Genomic DNA, 6,000 nt, shown 5'->3' with positions numbered 1-6,000 from the left:
ATCAAAACAAAAACAGAGGCGGCCGGGCGGCGGCGGCGGCGGCGGGGGCGCGCGGGGGCGCGCGGGGGCGGCGGGGAGCGGGCGCGTCCCCGCCGCCACTGCCCCGAGCCGCGGCCGCGCCTCCGTCACCCCGAGCGCCGCCGGCCGCGCGCCCCGGCAGCCCCGGGGCCGGAGGGCAGAGGGCGCCACCCTGTTTACAGCCCGCGCTCGGGGCGGGGGCCCCGCCCGGAAACGGTCCTCCCGGAGAGAACCCCGGAGAGCGCACCCCACCGCTCGGAATAAAACCGTCGCCACGGCCCTGGGGTCGGGCCCGCGCGAGCCCGCCTTCCTCGGCGGCCCAGCGCCCGCGGCGGCTCCGTGTCGGCCCCGTCACGACTCTGCTGCGCACTTCACCCTCCTCACCCTCCTCGCAGCGCCAGCGCTTCCGCAGACCCTCACGCGGCCGCTCCTCCCTCCACCGCGCTCCCCGCGGCCGGGGCCGCGGACCCTCGAGCACTTGGGGACCCCCAGCCAGCTCCCACCCCAGGGACGCCGCCCCCTGCGGACCACCCAGCCCCCCTCTCCCGCCCGGGCCGGGGGGCATGCCCACAAGCTGTCAGCAGCCTAGCTCCCCGCGTGACGAAGCTCGCTCTCGCCCTTAAACATCCCCGCTCACCCTTGAGCCTCGCTTCCAGCCGAATCCGACATTGGAACCGGGGGTCGGGGCGAGGGGTAGGGTGGGAACAGACTGAATGTTCTCCTTCATCCGCCAGGAAACGAGACGCAGCTCTGCCCACCCACTCACTCGCCTTCAGACTTCCCTCGTCGTCCCACCCAGGGCAACTTCCAGGGAGCAGTGCCCCCCGCACACCTGCCACGCCACCTGCCACGCCACCTGCCCGCGGGGCTCCGGAGACCCACCCGGCCCGCCTCCCGGGCCCGCGCCTGGGCGGGGCCCCCGGGCGCAATCCTGCGCCTTCCCTGAAGTGAGGGGCAGGGGGGCGGGCACCCCCTCGCCCCGCCCGGGAGCGCGGACCCCCGGCCCCCCAGCTCCCAAGCAAACCCCGGCAGCAGCCCACGTCCCTCCCGGCGAAAGGAGGGAGTCGCCAGAGGCCCGAGTGACAGGGGTGCGTTTCCCTCTGAGAACCCAGGCGCCGCCGCGTCCTCTGTCAGCAACACCGTCGCCCCTTTCCTGCGCCGCCTGGTTTCTGGGAGACACCAAAGCGGGGGGGGGGGTAGTTGGGGGGCACGAGCGAGTGCTCAGGGGGTTCGGGGTGTTGGTCTGCGCAGAGTGAAGAGGTGGGATCTCGAAATGGAAACAGCCTCCCTCCCTCCCCCCCCTACCCCCCTCCTCCTCCTCCTCCCCCCCCCTCCTCCTCTGTTTACCTCAAGTTTGAATTTTATCTGCGCAACATTAGTTGGAATGCGGACATTGAAAAAAAAAAAAAAAAAACCCTCTCAGCCCGGCAGCAGCTCCGGAGGAGCATGTGGCATCTAGGCTCCTCCAAGGGGGGAAAAGTGATCGTAGCCACACCAACATGGCGAAAACGCCCCGCATTGCCAGGAGCGCCGGGACCCCTACCTCCCCGCACCCGGCTCCCGAACACCCCGGCCGGGACCCGCGGCCCCCTCCCGGGCGCAGGCAGGGGGCCCCCGGGGAGTCGGAGGGTGGGAGCCCGGGGACGTGCGAGAGAGGAAATAACAGTCCCCGGTGCGAAGGTTCCTGCTGGACCGGCGGCCCCATCCATCCGCGTCGCCAGCGGCGAGGGGGCGCCTCGTTCCCTCCCGAGGAGAGGTCTGGACGGAGAACCCAATTCCCATCCCGAAGTCCGGCCGGCGGGCCGGCTCTCCCCGCCTTCCAGAACTTACCTTGGGGCCGAGCACCGGCGGCTGCCTAGATCCCTTTCTCTTTCCTCCCTCCAGAGCGAGACGCAGGGGGGGGAAAAACGATGCGCACGTAATATTTGCAGAGCGCGTTCTTCTAGAATTCCCCTCTGATCCTCACGGGGAGCGGCGGAGGCTCCGGAGACAGGTGCAGGGCCGGCCCAGGCCGCCGGCTGAAAGTTGTTCTCGCTGCGGCGGGCGGCGGGCGGCGGGGTCTGCGGGCCGGGGCCGAGGACCCGGGCTCCCCGCCTCCCGCCTTCCCCCCGGCGTCGCCCCCTTCTCCGCGCCCGCCGCTGCTGCGGGCGGCTCGGCTGCAGGGGAGGTGGCGTAGTTTCTCTTCCTCCCACCTCTTCTCACGCACTTGTTTTCGTAGCCGTGGGCTCCCCTAATGCTCTCCTCTCCACGGTGTTGTTTCATTATATCATGTCCATCATGTGACACCGGAGAGGCTTCTCTATGGAAACTTAAAGGGGCTCCCACGTGACTGCAGCAGCAGCGGCAACAACAGCAGCAGCAGGACTGGCGGCCGCGGACTCGGCACTCGCACCACCACCCACCGCGAGCCCCTCGCAGCGTCCTGGAGGGGCTCCCGGCGCTGCCGAAGCCCGGGGAAGGGAGCCGCGGCCTCCGGGAGCCGTGGCGTCTGCGTTGCGCGAGCAGCCTTGGCTCGTTACGCAGAGAACCGAACAGAAGGAGCGTCCTTAAATCCTTCCCAACAGTCACCAAACCCACGCTCTTGTGAAAATGACATTTCGTGGCTCCCACTTTATTTTCCCCCAAGAGTAATGAGTTCTCTCCATCAGGTCTGATTAGATTTTACCCGATCAAAAAGAAAAACCGGGTCTGTACCTCTGCGAGTTCAGCCAGCTCTTGGGCAGAACAGAAACGACAGGACAATAATAACAGAAACAGAATCGGGCATTTGATACATAATTACCATCACCACCAGCTTTAAAGCTTTCTGGAATTACATTCCTCCGGTAACTGTGGGTGATGCTTGCAGGAGACAAAAATGCGATGCAGTTTTCTTCCCGCAGCTATATTAGGGCTTTGTTGCTGACAACAGTGAAAACTTGTTTGTGTCAGGAAGTGAGGCACGAAGATACGACCTGGAAGGTACAGACAAAACCAAAGTGGCAGTTTCTGTATTACTTTCTGACCACATTCTTTGAAATGGCGAGAAGCAGCTGGTCCGCTGTCAAATGCATCGAGTGCTGGTGGGAAATAAAATTATCAGGGAAACACGTTTTTCCCTTAATCATACGTTACATGCTAGACACTAGAAATTATAGGTGTGTGTGTGTGTGTGTGTGTGTGTGTGTGTGTGTGTCAGAGACAGAGAGAGAGAGAGAGAGAGAGAGAGAGAGAGAGAGAGAGAGAGGCATGAACATTTTAATATTTTGAACCAATAATTTTGTCATTTCCAACATTTAATAACCACTATGAAAAGTCCAGTGATATGTGGATACTGTAACATCAGTTTTGAGTGCCTTTGGTATTATTGAATCACAACCCCTTTATGGACTGATGACTTAAATCCCAAATATCCGCCTTAAAGTTTGTGTGGACCATGGAGATTTCATCCCGTAAATCTAAGCTAAATAGGCATTTCTATGTTCCAGTTCATGCTTTTCCATTTATAAGGAAAACTCCCTGTTTGGATTGGCAGAATTATTAAAAACTTCACATACAACTAAGAGTGGGGTGTAATATCACCCTTTCTTTTGGCTTTGCCTCAATTAACTATCTCTTTCCACCTCATCAGCCATGATGAATGAGCTCCCAGACATCCCTTCTAATAATTCCATAGCATGTCCCCCAATTTTTACCTTCTTATCCAATGCGTAATTCTTCCATCCCTCTCCTCTTTTCTTCCCTTGCCTCCCCACTCAGCCCCCAGGCTGCCAGGGTACTTAGCTCAGGCCTCCCCAAATACTCCCTCCCAGTCCTCCTTCCCCTGCAGCTCCCTCCCATCCCAGCGCCCCCCCCCCCTCCAACCTCTCCCACCCCCCCCCCCCCCCCCTTCCAGCTCGGTCTCCTTTCTCAGCAACTCTACCTCCTTACCTCTCTTTGACCTCCTTTATTCTCCTTCACAGCCCGGCCTTTGACTTCTTGGCCTCTTCTTCCCCTTCTTTGCCTGCAAAGCCCTGCCCCTACCGGGGTCTCCTTCACACCCCGTCTCTCTGGTCCCATCCTTTCTGCCGCCAAACCCCAGCATTCCTCAACAGCTCGGCCTGGTCGGCTTTAGCCACATTTTGTGTCGGTGCCCCTGGGCTGGGAACAGAGTGCGTGGTGCAAAGTGGGGGGCAAGAACCCCCTCGGCGGTGGCTCCCCGCCTCGCCCCCCTTCGCCCCTCCGGAGCCCGGGTTGCGGCGCTTCCTGGGCGGATGGTTGGGACTTGCTGCAGCAGCTGCGGTTCTGCTGTGTCATGCAAGAAGAGGGCGGCCGGCGCTGGAGGGGGAGGAGGGGAGGAACCTGATCTCTCCGGTAGCGAAGGGCTGGAGGCTAACACCGAGCTCCCCCGAGCCTCCCCGGAGCAGGGAGGGCTCCGCTACCTCGGGGGGCCCTCCCCGCGGGCAGATGGTAAGTGGGGCGGCGCAGGTGGTCGCCTTGGGAAGGGAGCGCGTAGGGGCGCTAGGTGGGGAGGTGGGGAAAACGAGGCGTCACCGGGGCCAAAGTGAAGGAGCCCAGTGTCCAGCTGAAAGGGACCTAGGCCATGATAAGGCTGACCAGGAAAACGCAGCAATCATGACCATTCGAGTAACGGCCCGCAGTTGACCCAGGCTACAGAGGAGTTGTGCATCCCCAACCCAGGACAGGGCTGGAGGCAGTCATTCAGGGTGTGAGACCCTTCCTCCCATCAGCACTGGCTCTTGAGGGTAGAGCTGAGCAGTAGAAGTCACCATGCACCATATTCCTGCAGCCTGGCTGAGCTTTATGAGCTGACCTGTTTAAAAGTAGGGAACGGTATGGACACCTGCCCAGCCTCACTTTAGCCACGAAAATAATAATGCTCTTGGCCAGTGGCCCCAGACAAACAGCCACTGGAGCAATTAAACAATCAATAGGAAGAACAGCTTCGTTCCCCTCACCACCCTCCTTCAAAGAGAGTCATTTATCCTGCTGAAAGGAAAAAGAAGACTGCGTTCATGTTCGCTCCCTCCATCCCCATCAGCCTCCGCCCAACACAAGCTGCCCACCCCGCTATCTGACCATGATGCATGTTGGATGAGGGGACAGGACCGCCTTCACCTCTGAACAGTTTCGCCTCCACTGCCCTGGGGGATTCAGAAACAGAACTGAGAGCAGTGAATGTAGGGACAGGCTGGGCGCACAGGAACATTATTTCTTTTACCTGAGTGCAGTTCTCAGGGAAACCTTTTATTTTTTATTATTATTATTATTATTATTATTATTCCTTTCCATTTCACTCCTGGAAATTTTAAAGTGTTTTCTGAAACGTCCTTTATTTTTAATGTCAGTCATATGTTTAGAAAAGTAAGGGGTTGGTGGGGATTCACAGAAAGGCTAATGACTGTCTCCCAAGCACATGCTGTTGCTAGGGAACTCGGGCTCATCCTGCTTTCCAATCACTAGCGCGTTCTGTGGAAGTCACATTTCTCAGGGTGTTATTAAAATGAATGGCGTTTGGTTAAAAGTGTTCCTGCCTGTGTAGTAGCATCCTGCCTTATTATCGATGGCCCCACACCCACGTATCTTGTTTTTCTAATTTGATTTCTGTGTTTGCGTCACTGCCAGGGACAGCAGACCAGACCAGTCAGGTTCACTTCCTGTTTCTCAGAACTGGTTTATATTTGGTCTCGTAGCACTCGCTGGTAAAACATTATCAAACTGATCCTCTTGGAAAGAAATCCGTGCTTTCCGTGAAAACAAATTAGTCCAGTTAAATACTAATTTGCATGGAACATGTTCATCATTTGAGGAATAAAGTAGACTGCCCGTTGCCATTTGAGGAATCCATTCTTGAAATGTAAAGCTTACGAAAACCCATCATCTTTATTTCCTTTTTACCCAGAATCTTCATTCCTCAGCATTTAGAAGTAAAACAAACTCAAGTAGAGAGTGGATTTAAGGATGATATTTCTAAAATGAAGCCCAAAAAATACACATTGAAGC

The 6,000-nt window shown here is 58.0% G+C and overlaps 2 long non-coding RNA genes across 2 annotated transcripts in view; one reads left to right on the top strand and one right to left on the bottom strand.

Annotated features, from left to right (window-relative positions):
- Nucleotides 1-2,599: 2,599 nt before the first annotated feature.
- On the bottom strand, nt 2,600-4,251 carry LOC129151472 (uncharacterized). The gene is made up of 2 exons (XR_008558161.1): nt 3,928-4,251; nt 2,600-2,972 (listed from the first exon to the last, which is right to left on the bottom strand). It is a non-coding gene; the product is annotated as an uncharacterized LOC129151472 (long non-coding RNA).
- A 98-nt stretch (nt 4,252-4,349) lies between these two features.
- Nucleotides 4,350-6,000, top strand: part of LOC129151524 (uncharacterized) — a 96,246-nt gene continuing 94,595 nt past the window's right edge. The window contains exon 1 of the long non-coding RNA XR_008558184.1: nt 4,350-4,446. This is a non-coding gene — a long non-coding RNA (uncharacterized LOC129151524). The remainder of the gene's footprint in view (nt 4,447-6,000) is intronic.

This window comes from Eptesicus fuscus, chromosome 14 (genome assembly GCF_027574615.1).
Source record: "Eptesicus fuscus isolate TK198812 chromosome 14, DD_ASM_mEF_20220401, whole genome shotgun sequence".
NCBI lineage: Eukaryota > Metazoa > Chordata > Mammalia > Chiroptera > Vespertilionidae > Eptesicus > Eptesicus fuscus.
The sequence above is the reverse complement of the archived record's forward strand: the minus strand, read 5'-3'. Positions and strand labels throughout refer to the sequence as shown.